This window comes from Lagopus muta, chromosome 4, assembly GCF_023343835.1.
Source record: "Lagopus muta isolate bLagMut1 chromosome 4, bLagMut1 primary, whole genome shotgun sequence".
In the NCBI taxonomy this organism is placed as follows: domain Eukaryota; kingdom Metazoa; phylum Chordata; class Aves; order Galliformes; family Phasianidae; genus Lagopus; species Lagopus muta.
Window position 1 is genome coordinate 34118301 of NC_064436.1, and position 14117 is coordinate 34132417.

The 14117-nt window shown below is 42.0% G+C and overlaps 1 protein-coding gene across 1 annotated transcript in view; it reads right to left on the reverse strand.

Moving 5' to 3' along the window:
* Positions 1–14117, reverse strand: part of BBS12 (Bardet-Biedl syndrome 12) — a 56996-nt gene that overhangs the window by 22341 nt on the left and 20538 nt on the right. Inside the window, exons 6-9 of the transcript XR_007376729.1 lie at positions 12341–12530; positions 12158–12227; positions 10156–10308; positions 7922–8052 (exon numbers count right to left, since the gene is read on the reverse strand). The gene's annotated coding sequence lies outside the window, so the exon portion shown is untranslated. The remainder of the gene's footprint in view (positions 1–7921; positions 8053–10155; positions 10309–12157; positions 12228–12340; positions 12531–14117) is intronic.

Genomic DNA, 14117 nt, shown 5'->3' on the forward strand with positions numbered 1-14117 from the left:
TTCCATTAGCGTTTTTTTTTACTTCTAATTTAAATCAGCCTGATATTAACAAGCAAAAGATGGAAGCCTTTGATAATGTCTTCTTCAGCAGACCAGATGGGATACGTTAATTAGAATCGCAGAATCATTGAGGTTGGAAAAGACCCCCTAAGATCTTCCAGTCCAACCACCAAACCATCTCCACCACACACACTAAGCCTATCTCTCAGTGCCACATCTCCACGTTTCTCCACGTTTCTTGAACACCTCCAGGGTCGGTGACCTCACCACCTCCCTGGGCAGCCTGTGCCACTGCAGCACCACTCTTTCTGAGAACAAATTTTTCCTGATTATTCAAACCAAAACTCCCCTGGTGGAACTTGAGGCCATTCCCTCTTCTCATCCTATCACTGTTATCTGGGAGAAAAGGCCAACCCCTGTCTAAACACCATCACCACCTTCTTTCAGGTGGTTGTAGAGAGCAAATTATACATATGAAAATCATGATGTTAAAAATGAGGCATATACATCACTTTATGATGGCATGTCCTTCTGTTTAAAAAAAAAAACCAAACAGTTGAAGTTATTCTTAGTGCTTTTTACTTTCATAAACACTTGCTGATGTTTAGTGGCTGATTAAATAATGGTTTGCAGACCTGTTGATGAATGGCTGATATAATGGTATCACATTGCAGCACTTGTGGTCAAATGCAGTTTCCATAGCATAACTGAGAATGCAACAAGTAGAAATAGGAACCTGTTGGTACTATGCAGCCTGCACTACTTGCATAATTCAGTCCTTGGTGGCTGCTCTATTTTATGGGGCTGCAAAAGCATACACAAGAGATTGTTTTAGACAGAGCCTGACCTACTCTAACAAAAGGCTAAGTTGTTCAGAAATGCTTTTTTACAAAGAAACCATGGGAGATTGTTTCAACCACTTTCTTTTCATCATCCCTCTTAAATCCAAGATTCACTCAGGTACAAAGACGAGGAGATGGAGGAAAACAGGTTAGTTGTGCTAACACTGATGCAAGAAAATACTGTTTTTAGAGAAGACTGTGGAAGTGTATCTCACAGTACTGCTACAGCTCTGCTTCGAGCAAGGTCCTTCCACATCAGACAGCTCTAAAAGGAAAATCCAGGTACAGAGCAGAACAACACCAACATGACCAGAAGCCATCAAGCCCTTGGGGAACTGCCAGGAAAGAGCAGTATGCTTGCAAAGACAAGCTCTTCTAGTTAAGAGCAGCAATAACTATTTTTGCTTAGTTAAGTCCCTTTTTGAATACCATCATTGGTTTTCAATTACAACCTCACAGATTTCACCACATAATTCTTGCTACTGACAGCAAAATTACTCAGTTTATCAACCTCATTCTTCACATTATTTTGTGTCGTGTAAATCAAGCATAAATTCCCATATTAATTTTTTTTTTTTTTTTTTTTAATGTGATGTGCTCATGTAAATCTCATCGCTCTTTACAAATCTGACAACATTTTGTTGCGGATGAAAAACAATGCAGGGCTGTTTCCAACTTTCACTCACAACATGAAGCTGAGAGAAAAAAAAACAGGCAACACAACTGAGAAAATCAGCAAACTTCTCATGCTGAGGGCAGTCAGTGTCTTTCATATCAGCACCCAGCACAAGGCTCTGATTTCCGCCAGCTGATAGTGCTCACCTATGCATCAGGACTCCAGGCAATCCAAGTTGGGAATCCAGAAAATGCACAATTTCTGTCCCTGTGTTGGAAAAAATTTTGCTCTTTTTAGCTTGTGATCTTTACATATAGTTTGAGGGCTGAACCCTCACACAGGCAAAAGGAATTCTGCAATTGACTTAATAGAGGAAGTCAGTGACTATTATGGAATTAAGGGCAGAATTAATTGCTGGGATAAGGGACAGATGGGAAAGGAGTGAGAGAACACATTCTGACTTCAGCTTTGGTAAATTAGGGAGAAGCTGAAAGCCCCACGGGTCCCCTATTCATGGGCCAAAAAGTTCTGTTTCATGCATGTGCACAAACCAAAAGTGATGGTTACACAGATGAAAAAAAAAATCCCCTCCTCACTCTTTTGAGGGAGTCTGACTCATGATTTTCAGACTTTTGGGGACTTTTAAAGGCTTTTCTCACAGTAGAAGCCACAGCACTGAATAAGCAAAGGTGGGTGGGAAGGTCTCACACCAGCGACAAGCAGAAAGGAGCAGTGAAGCAGTCAGGGCATTTCTTAATTTTTAACACTGGATTCTGTGCTTTGAACAAGATTTTACTAAGCTACCTTTTGGGGCAAGGTAGAATTTGTTTTGATGACTAGGTTTCTAACATTTAAAGAAAAAGAGAAGTTTACTTTCCCTGCTCAGAAGCCATGCAGACACCTGACCTTTGTGACCAGGGCTGGGATACAAGCTTCTGTCACTTGAGCTAGTACCTTTCCAGGCAGTGTGGAGGTTTTCCTCCCCTGTGTGGAGGCATGGATGCATTGGCTCTGCTTTGCCATGCACAACCCTCCCCATCACTTCTGTTCCCTTCTCTCTTCCACCACCACTTATTACTTGCCTTATTTTTATTCTCCTCTGGTCCCAGCACTGCAGAGCCTGGCCAGCTCCCTCTCCCGTCCAGCCTCTCTTGCATAACCCAAAATATCTGCTTCTGGATCTCTCTAACACTGCTGCTTTTCCTGCTAAGGAAATTAAAGAAATGATTATTTAGAGGATTTTGGGAGAAACTCAGTTCTGAACTCACAACCAGCTCTCCCTGATGAGGAAGATCTGTTTGACATGCTGCCTTCAGCATCCACAGTGGAAGGTGCTTTGGACAATTTCATTGATGACCTCTAGAAGGACCCTACCAGCAAAGTGCTTGGTGTTTGTCACCAGGCTGTGTTTGAGGAAGGGATTTCTGTGGCACTAGCACAGGTGATGCCTTCCCTCTCCTTCAGGCAAGCACTGCAACCTTGTTCCAGCTGTTAAAACTGTTAGAGGTCTTTGACTCTTCTTCACATGATATGATATCAGACTATATGAGTCCACTGCTGTACATCTTTTTTTTTTTCATGAAAATTTTAGGAATTTCAAAGCCCAGTTCTGCACACTTGAATTGAAAGGAATCAAGCGCATCTGGTCTTTAGCTGGAGACTACCTCTGGTTTCTGCAAAACTTCAGTAGCATGTGTGCTCATGACCTATGTTTGTTTTTCATTTTCAGTAATCCTTAAAAGTTATGTTCCTACCCTAATGAATGCATTGATCTTTTCCAACTTAGCTACTTTGGCAAAGGTTGTGTATGGTTGATCAGATACGTGGTAAACAAACGTTACTGTCAGTCTCAGTTCACTTCTGAGTAAGAGAAGCCCCCACAAGCCAACAGAAGTATTAATGTACAGGCGGAACCAGTGGTTAGGCTGATTTTTTTTTTATTTTAGGAAGACTCTTTGCTGACCCGTTTGCTCTGTACGCCAAAGAAATGCAGCACTGCAGATAGGAGCTTTTCTCTTCAAACCACTGACATGCACAAATGGTTTAATCTTTTTTTCTTCTCCCTTGCGCAGCCTTCATTTCTGTACCAACATTTACGTTTTTATGGATGAGTAATTGAGAGGGAGAATGCACACTAAGAAGGTAAGACTACAGAACAGTGTCTGTTTAGCTTTGGGAAGACTCTAGCCCTTGCTTAAGCTGATATTCCTGCTATGCATTTCTATGGGTGCAATCTGAATCGACTGAAATGCAAATCTTTCTGAATAATGTGTAGACTGGTGTGTTCTGGATTAAGAGTGATGGGTCCCCATATAGTTCATCCATTTTTATTCTCCCTTGTGTAGATTACCAACAGAGAGGAAGAAGATCGTGTGCTGATAATTACTGCTTCCAAATATTTAACTTCTAGCATGTAGAGGCAGATTTTTCCCAGACTGGAAATTCTTCTCTATTTCTGACAGGAAAAATAATTCACTGTATCTTTTAAACCTTTCTTTTCCTAATGTAACTTTGCCTTATTAAATATTAGGCAGTGCTTTGCCTCTCACATGCCCGTTCAGCAAAGCATTTGCTCTTTCATTATTCAATCGGAAAAGGATAATATTTGGGAAACGACAAGACTGTATCTAAAGACACAAATTCAAATCAAGGATCCCTTCTTTAGTCAACTCTGACCAATCCTCCAGCTCACAGACTGAGTCTTGTCCAGTTTCAGAGCACGTAATTTTAATACTACTCCTTCTAGTTAAGAGCTGTATCTTCTGTTTTTTAGGCCTTGGCTTACCTCTGGCAAAAGAATAATTCTTAATGGCAGTTGGCTAAGTGAAATCCTTCAGGCGGTTCTGGTTTTCCCACAAGACAGCCTCCAAAATGAGGGTCTTTGGGGTGGTGCATTTGTATCAGTGATACAACAGATTGTTGTACGGCATTTTAATGCAGCACGACTTCTGATTGATACAAATACGCAGACTGTGCAACATGAACCAGTAGAACTGCGCAGCCAAAACCCATCTGCTGTCTGTAGCTGCCCACACAACGTCCCTGGCTGTGCTAAGCACCCAGGACCTGTGTGCTGCTCCCCAGCATTGAGCATGAGCCCTACCCCAAGCCTCTGCACCCTGCTGCAGCTGACACGGGGAAATCTGCCTTGGATTTTCTGAATGAATTGAAAATATAACCAGAGAGCTGATTCCTTGACAGCGGAGACACTGAAAGAAATGACTGAGAAATCAATAGGCAAGCTCAATCCACACTCCTCAGTACGTAGCCTGCAGCAGTCACCAGAAATGACATGGTGTGTCACAAATAACCCTCGCTCTGCTGCCCCTCTGCATACTTGTGTGCCTTGGGCCAGTGACACTGTGAGTGGAAACGTCCTGAATCATGTCCAGATGCTTCTGCAGCTTACCCATTGGCACTGGGCAGTTCCGCTGGGCTTAGAAAAAGCATCTTAGGAAGTGATAGCAAAGAAAAGGCAAAAGGCCACACCGCCTGTGCCCAGATATTTCTGTGTGGCGGAGTACTCCAAAAAGAGCAACATTTTCCATTTCTAAAAACTAGAATTCTGCTCATCTCTTTCTAGGTCACTCATAGCATCACACAGATAACAGATCTTAGCAAAATGTCACCAAAGATAAAGCTCGGGGTTTTCAGAACAGTGCCTCTGAAGACGTGCACTTTATTTAGGCGTCTGCACGGAGGGACAGTTTTCATGTGCTCTTTCCAAGACTTTCTGTCAAAAGCATTGGCCCACATAGTATCATCATATGGGGGGATTCAGCAGTTAGGCAGGCGGGTCTGTGTGTTGCGACAGGGAAACGAAAGCTGCAATGGTCCATTTAAACACTGATCGCAAAATAGGATGGAGCAGTGGCCACACCATTGTCTGTACCACCAACTTTGCTGTTTTCTGACTAACTGTGACTCCTGAGGACTGAGTCACCTAATTGATAGCTGCCAGTGCAACAGAGACAGCTTGCAGGCTGGAAACAGCAGCTCAAGCTTTTATCCCAAAACAAGCCTCTTTGCGCCCTGCTCCACTAAGACCGAAATTCGGTTGCAGCTGAACAGCTGGCAAGCAGGAAGGCCTAAACATGCACAATGTACCTCATGCAAGGGAAGATTCTGCAAAATGTAGGGCTGATCGCTGGCTGCAGCATAGCTTCTGGAGTTTGATGCCAGAATGGTGCTTTCCTATCAGGTCCTCCATAGTTCAAAAGCCTTTACTCGGAGAAAATGGAATAATCCCTATTTTCATGAGCTAGTCAGTAAAATAATGATCTTTGGCTAAAATACATATATATATCACTAAGCCATAATCAAAATATTATTTTCTTTTGAATACCAGTTTATGTTCAAGGTGCTTGAGTCCATCTGTGACCATACAGATAGCAGCTGTGCCGTGTCTTGACACGAGGAGGGAAGATACATAGGCTTATTTCTACTTTTCTCTGTTCTCGCCTGACTGGATCAAAGTTAAACAACCACAGACAGAAGGAAAAATAATCGCTGAACAGAAGTGGAAATGTGAAATACGTCAAATGATATTCTTTTTTTTTTTTTTCTATCGTCAGAGGTGCTCGGGGGTTGCATGTGGCCAATAAGAAAAGAATAGACAGGCAGTCTGCAGAATGGGAGATTTCTGACGGTGAAGTCCTATTGAGGGTTTTTTTTGGAACAGTTACATATAAGACACCAAAGGAATGGCTCAGAACTACTATCCCCACCTACAGTGTTTCTTTCCCTTTTCATTTACGGTAACAATGTTCAGGCAACAGTTTGGTTTTTTCAGTTCCCACTTACTATTCATTGTGAAACTTGGTAAGATGGGCTATATTTCAATGTTCCTCCACGACTGTACGGATTAACACATTTTTCTTCAACAGCTTTTTGCTATTATAAATGCATCCGACTGTTTGGACCATTCCTTGGTACAATTGTTTGGCATCAGTCTGTCCTAAAACTTCTGCCATTCCTCTCATTTTTATTCATGTTTATAGAAAACATATACAAATGATTCTGATTCCTTGTATAGCTGCCGAAATACTGAGTATCAAAACTAATCAAAGAAATCCTCATCATTGGTACAGCAGGCAACTTAGTAATAGGCACGATTTGAAGCAAGAGCAGATCTGTAAGAACAAATACTGAAGTAAAACTCCATGTAACAAGAGCAACAACTGCATGGCAAACCACAAAGATCACCTTTCAAATTGAAATATTCCAAACTTTTTAATGATAATAATAAGCCCCAAATCAAAGCTTTTACTCTAAGCCAGATTGTATGCTCAAAAGCAAAGGGATTCATTTGGTTATGCCACAGAACGAGGAATCTCTCCAAACCGCGCTGTGAGTGCTGCCATTGCTTTTACTTAGTAACTACAAAAATTTTTATTTCAGGTTATTAATGCCTTATATTCATAGAAAAGTAAATTTAAATTCATGAACATTTAGTAGCTCTGTATGTAGATGTGGCACTGGGACAAGGGTTAGTGGGCAATATTGGTGGTAGGTGGACGGTTGGACTGAATGATCCTAGAGGTCTTTTCCAACCTCAATATTTCTATGATTCTGTAGAATTCAGCTGAGAACAGCATTGAAATATCTGAGTCCTAGTCTATTTAGCAAAACTTGAGCTTCTATGATAGCAAGTAAAAGCCCCTCTTACTGCCATTTCCAACTCTCGAAATAATACCCAAGCTATTGACAAAGTTTCCAGGAAAAAAAAAAAGCAGTAGTTGGATATCATATGTAAAGCAATCTTCAATGAGAATTTTTGATATCTGACAACAACTTTTTCAATATCTGGGAATTATCCACTGCTTGAAAACTCTCTGGTGCCTGAACACTCCTTTGGTAGACAAGTTTGCCTTTGACCATTGTTTACTCTTTTGTGTCACAAATAGTATCTATCGCTTTCACTGCCTTACACTAAACCTGGTTGATAGGTACATCAAAATTAAATCTAACTAAATGTGTAAACTGTGAAAATTAGGTTAGGAGGCAGTTTGATTGTTTGGCAACCCTTGCAGAGTCTGTCTGGGGAAGCTGCCAGTGCCTGTGCTTCGTGTGTACACAGCAGATCTGTTTGTACATCACTGCTGCCACTGTGTCTCTGGCAACTGAGAAAATGTGACCTGTCAGCAGTGGTACTTCTGTCCATGCCAATGCTGATTCGACTTCATATCACCACCTCCCACCAGCTTCACAAGAATTAATCAAAAGTCATTCATGAAAAGCTTTCACTATACAGCAGTTTTGATTTCTGCTCCACACAGCCCGCAACAAAAATTCAAAGAGCTGGGCCGTTTGACCTCATGTAGCCTTTTTCCTCCAACTCACAGCACTCTCATCAGCACTACCAAAATCATCACATCTTTATTCATGGCAAGTATTCACATCGCTAACTTTTGCCACCTTTTCCATCACACCTCTTCCTGGAGTGACCCAGTGCCATACTGACCTGCAGAGCTAGGGGCTGACAGGAAACACGCTGTGGGGGCTGCCACGAAGCTCTGGAGGAGTATGGGCCGCTTCTCAGCAACTTCTGTGCTTGGTTAATTCAGTCTTTTTCCAAATAATTTTGAAGAAATCCTGTTAGGGAAATGCACTTAAAACTTCTGTTTAAATCCCACGTTTAAATCCAAGAACTTCCCTTCCCCTCTCTGAGCAGTGCCCCTCAGCCCCCAAAATAGCCACTGGGTTTCTGCGTAGCTAATGCACACAGCTCAACTTCCACCACAGCGGTCTTTTGGGGCACTCCTGTTGGAGGACAGTGTGAGAATATAACAGTTGACAGAATGCTGATGTGAACACTACATGTTTTCACACAGATTTCCAAGTGCTGTCTTTATTTGTGCTGCATCTTTATTGTATTGCTTGTCATAACTTATTATACCTTTACTTACATTTTCCAAAATACTCTGTGGTCTCAAATATGAAGTATGCTCCACATTCTTGATTATATAAGCAATAACTAAGCTTATTATAAGCTTATAATAAGCAATGACAGACTTTTAATTTACCAACAAAATAAAGTCATCTTCCTGAATGAATCAACAAAGCCACCAGGCCATTTTCAAGTAAAGCGATACCACATTGCCAGAATGACAAGTACAGCATTGCCACACAGACAGTAAACAAGAACTGAATTGGAGAAACTTCATCTGGACTTTCTATAGTGAATCATCTCTTTTTTTTTTCTTTTTCTAACTGGAGGTTGAAGAAAGGGTGATTCGTTCTACTCTGAATTCATTTTCTGTTTCATTACAGCTGTTTTCTGCAATGTCTTTTGAGCAATCTTGGAAGTGCAGCATAATAGCCCACTTACTATTAAATCAGTCCCAGCAGAAGAGAAAACCAAGTCTGTGGGAAAGAAGAAACATTTTCTCTCTGAGGTTTAGGAATAAGTGGAAAACTGGGGAGGCAGAGTTGAATGAAAAAACCCTTCTCAAGGCAAAGAAAATTCATCTTTTTAAAACAGTATCCTGAAGAGCACAGACAGTCAGTATTAGGTGAAAAATCATAGAATTACAGAATCACAGAACAGTTTGGGCTGAAGGGGACCGAAGATCATCAAGCTCCAACCCCTGCCATGGGCTGGTTGCCACCCACTGGATCAGACTGCCCAGGGCCCCAGCAAACTTGGCCTTGAAAAACAGCAATGTGGGCTTTGAAACTGTGAGGCACGTGGAAGCTTTTCCTCATCCAGCAGAAAAATGAATTCCTCAGGAGGGCTGGTGAGGCAGCAACACGTTTCGTTGCAGCCAGTGATGGTGATGCTGCAGATGCACCGGGCCAGCCAGAGCTGGGGCGAGGGGAAGGAAGCGGTGGAGGAGGATGCACCGATACCACTGATGCAGCACCTAACACTACAGGAGCATCACACGCCAACATGCTCCCAGGGCCAAAGTGAAGTGAGCATAGGCTGAAAGCTAAAATAACAAGGAATCAGAGGGATAAGCCAGGTTTGAGAGAGGACCTTTTTCACAGATGGGGAAGCCTGGTTTTGAGATTCCTAACAAGGAAGCTGAAATAAAGCCATCATCTCTCTTACTCAGACAGCCAGCATGACCACAGAGCTATAGCTAGTTGTGACTAATGCCTAAAGCTGAGAACCTGCAGGTCTTGTGTCTTGCAGCAGGAGGTACACGCTAGGCTCTGAAGTCACTTACCTACAAGATAAGTGTCACCTTCTTATCTACAAGACACCTACTGTAACCATATCTTCACCTTTTTGATGTGACCTGTGCAATAAGGTGTTCTATACCAACCACAGAGCACTGGATGTTGTTCTTACCTCACCTGATGAGATTCAGCATGGGCAAGACCATCTTTGCAATCATGGTAGATGTATCTCAGCCATATGGCTCCTCAGCAAACAGCCACCTCTCACATTAACCAGAGGACATTTACTACTTGGAGGGTGGGGGAAAGCTGCCAGAGTGCTCCAATGCTGCCTGTGTAATGGTGAAATAGCAAAAAAGCAAGCAGGATACAAGTCTTTCACACACAGGCAAGAATAAAAAGATATGGAGGAATGGGAGTGAGAAAAAAAATATGTGGGGAGAGAAGAGCAGGGGCACAGTTTAAAAAGAGATGAAGATATCTCTTCCTCCTATCAGAACAGTCTCCTTAAATGCAACCTATAGTTCCTTTCTTTCCTTTTAGTCATTTATAATGTGAACCAGTTCATACCTGTGTGCAGGCCTTGTGGAGCAGGGCTGTGGTAGAGGTGCATGACAGCCTTCCTTTCATCTGTTAGCACTGGCCTGCTGTTATACATTCCTGCATCTCGTGTATGGCTGCAACCCCTGCTTCTCACTTTTGATTGCCTGTTCTTGACATTAGCTGTGAATAAATGTAAAAACATATCAAGTATAGATGCAGGGAAGAGGAAGCAACAGCTCAAGGTTCCTCCAATCCTGTCCTAAGACATATCCCAAATATTTTCAGTAATGTATCCTTTTCTTAAACAGGCACAGCAACAAAGAAGTCTTTGTGTGGGACTTAGGGTTTCCCCTTTTGAACCCACACATGAGCAACAACCTTAACAAGAGGAGGAGTTCGTAGAGTAGCTATGATGTCATTCAGTTAGTTGTGCTCCTCATCAAACCTGTCAATCTACAACCTCCTGATGATGTGTATGTAGTGCATTCAGGCAAAAATCCCACAGTGGCTGTAGAACTGTAAAACATTCTAAGCTAGAATGTACCCACAAGCATCACTGAGTCCAACTCTTGGCTTCACACAGAACCACCCAAAAATCAAATCATATACGTGAGGGCATTGGTCAACTCTCCAACTAGGTACCCTAGGGTAATTTAACTAGTGGTGGATCTGGGCTGCTATTCTTGCACTGTTGTGATGTCTACACTACTACAAGCCAGCTGTTGGGAACCTGGCACAAGATTCTTTCCATTCTGTCAGGGAAGCCAGAACAGGTCAGTTTCACCCATCTTTTGCAGTACAGTGCTACCCATAGGATTGCTGTTCCTCAGATACTTCAAATCCTGCTTCTTCCACTGTGCTGTACGTGAAGAGTTTAGCTAGCCCCTTCATCAGCCAGGCTTCTGAAACGGAAGCTGAGGGCTACTCTTCTTTCCTACATTCTAGAAGAAGTGCACTTCACAGAATCACGGAATCACGGAATCACAGAATCACAGAATCACCCGGGTTGGAAGGGACCCCAAGGATCATGTAGTTCCAACCCCCCTGCCTAGCAGGGCCACCAAACATACACATTCAGATCAGGTTGCCGAGGACCCTGTCCAACCTGGCCTTGAACACGTCCAAGGACGGGGCATCCACAACCTCCCTGGGCAGCCCGTTCCAGGGCTTAACCACTCTCCTAGTAAAGAACTTAATCTAGGTAAACTAGATCTCTAAACTCTTAAAACTCTAGATCTCTAAACTCTTAAACTTCATCTAGGTCTAGTCCTCAATCATGGAAAAGATTGCCTGTTTTACTACTAATGCTGGAGCTCTTCTGTAAATTTTTTCACTCCAATTTCCTGGAATAAAAAATAAGTCATTTCCCCTCTGAGAGCTCAGGGAAGAGAAGACTGGCACGAAGGCTCAGCCTATGTAACTGAATGGCTCCATAAGGTGCTATGGCATAAACCACCAATCAGTATAAATAGTTTGCACAAGACTTACCCGCTACTCACACTTCATTATTTTTAAACATCTGACTGCTCATTTATTCCCATCTGTGTGATCTACTAGGATTACTTATCGATCTGCTCAGCAATAGACAATGTATGGAATAAAATAATGCAGGTGAACAACGGTATTTGTGCTGCTGCTGTTCTCCATACTGAGTCAAATGAAGCATCTGAAGTCCATAGCGCTGTTAGCTCTGTTTGCTTTGCTAGCTCTCCCAGCTGTTCTCACACACAGTCATGCAGCATACAAACAACAGAACCATTAGTGAGCAGATCGAGCACTATTTAGATCATTGGCGCTTGAAGGGAAGAGGTTATTTGCTTTCCTTCTAGATAATGGTCTATCAAAATATAAACCGCTCCACCCTGGTTTCAAAACACCAACATGCTAAGGTGGGGTAAACCAACTGCATTTTCTTCCTGCCTTTTTTTAATAAACATTTTTGTTCATCTTCAAGCAACAGCAGTTAAGCAAAAAAAGAAAGCAAAAAACAAACAAAAAAACACCACTGAGCAATGTATAGGAGACTCACCTCAAAGACAGTCTTTTTTGCCATCCACACACAACATCATCTATTTTTGAAAAAATCATGTTCCTAATACCTGTGCATAATACAGAACATCAAGTTAGAGGACAGTTAGAGGACTGGTCTTAGTGCTGTGATGCCTGTCTGCCTCTCCTTTGCAGAGATACTGAAGCAGCTCTCAGGGCTTACTTGGAGAGGAGCAGAGCAAATTGCACCAAGGGCTTGTGCGGTGCCTGGCCTAGTGTGGTCCCTGTGGAGAGAGCTCTGCCATTCTCCTGTGTGTAGCCAGCACTCATGCTGAAGCTCTCAGGCTGGAGGGCAACTTCGCTGTGCATCAGTGTTATTTCTTAAATGCAACTGGGCTTTCTCTGCATGCACTCTAAGAAGCAAAAATAGGGAGAAAAAAAAAAAAAAAAAGATGCTTCAAAAAATGATTTCATTTTAAATACTCTAAATCTACTTAGGTTTCTAAAGTACATAAAAAGTAGAAGTCTGATTGCCATACAAAGGAGACTTGAGAAGAAAACTCAGCTACTTGTGCAAGTTAAATTTGAGAATGGTCACCTCGTGATGACTTATATTGGTTCTTGAATATACATGGACCACATCTTTCCCCTAAGCACTCACATCTCCTTAAATCTCAGCCTTTGCAGGAAGGACTGGTTTATCTTGTTTAAGAGTGCATGGGTTTTAAGTTGAAAGACTTCAGGGCATTTCATTAATTAGAAGTAAGAGATAATAGATACTTTGTGTTTTAAGTTACTTCCTACTGTATCCTCTTGATAAAATGAAGGCAATACGCCCTCACAATTTTCCATTTACACGGAATTCCACCAGTTTAATCAAAGTGAAACATAAGGTACTGTTATGGTCCTTGTACCTTCAGATTTCCTTACTGATAACCCACATACTATCCGTTAACCCATTGCATCATTCAGAAGAATAAACAACTTGGGCTCATTATACAGGAAGCTGAACAAAAAGGAAATAGAAAATATTAGCTTTCAAATATATATATTGGCCTTTGCACAGTTCAGACTGACATATTTTTACAGATCAAGGCTCTTCTTCAGAACAACCTGCTAACTAAAGAGAGAAAAAGTAGTTCCTATTTTACTTTACTAGTTTACTTTTTCAAGTAAACTATTTTGTTACACAATTTCCATCCCTAAAGGATGGATCTGGTGGTTGATAAAAGCTGCAAACATCAAGACTTTATTTGTATTCTTTTATAGCAAGGTATTGAAAATCATTCAGGCTATACCAGCATGAGTGTGCATTTTTCTAAGCATCCTCCTTCTGGTTTAGTAATATTACCACGTGTATGTCTATGCTCCATGGACTTGGGACACTAATTGCTTTAACAGTGTTGAGATGATTATAAAAGCATTGTCTCAGCTTACAAGGTTGAAATAAATTGAATATGAACTAACTTTGCATAGATTAGGAAAGCATGCTGGCATCAAACTGTCAAAGGGCAAATGTCTTCACACATAGTTTCTTTCTTTTATGTCTTTAATGTCTGGGATGCTTTCACCTCCTGTATCTAAAGGCAGCTTTTGATGGGTGGGGCTGTCCATGTGCAACAGCTGGCATGGGGTTTGAGCCCCAGGGAAGAGCAACAGCCACAGGATGGAGGCACAAGACAATTCTTGGTGCTCCTCCTCTGAGCATCAGCTCTCATGGAGAAACGGCCGAAGAGATGTTCCATACTTTATAATATCGTATTCAGCAATTAAATCCACAGTGTCTTCCAGGGTAGCCATTGCTTAGAGATTGGCTGGCTCCTCCTTGCAGGAATCACTGATTTGTAGGGAATGAAAGGGATCTTTAAAGATCATCAAGTTCAACTCTTTGCTAGAATAGATTCCCTACAGTATGATTCCAAACGTCCAGGCAGGCTTTGAGTATCTTCAGAGAAGGAGACTTCACAACCTCTCTGGGCAGCCTGTTCTAGTGCTCTGTC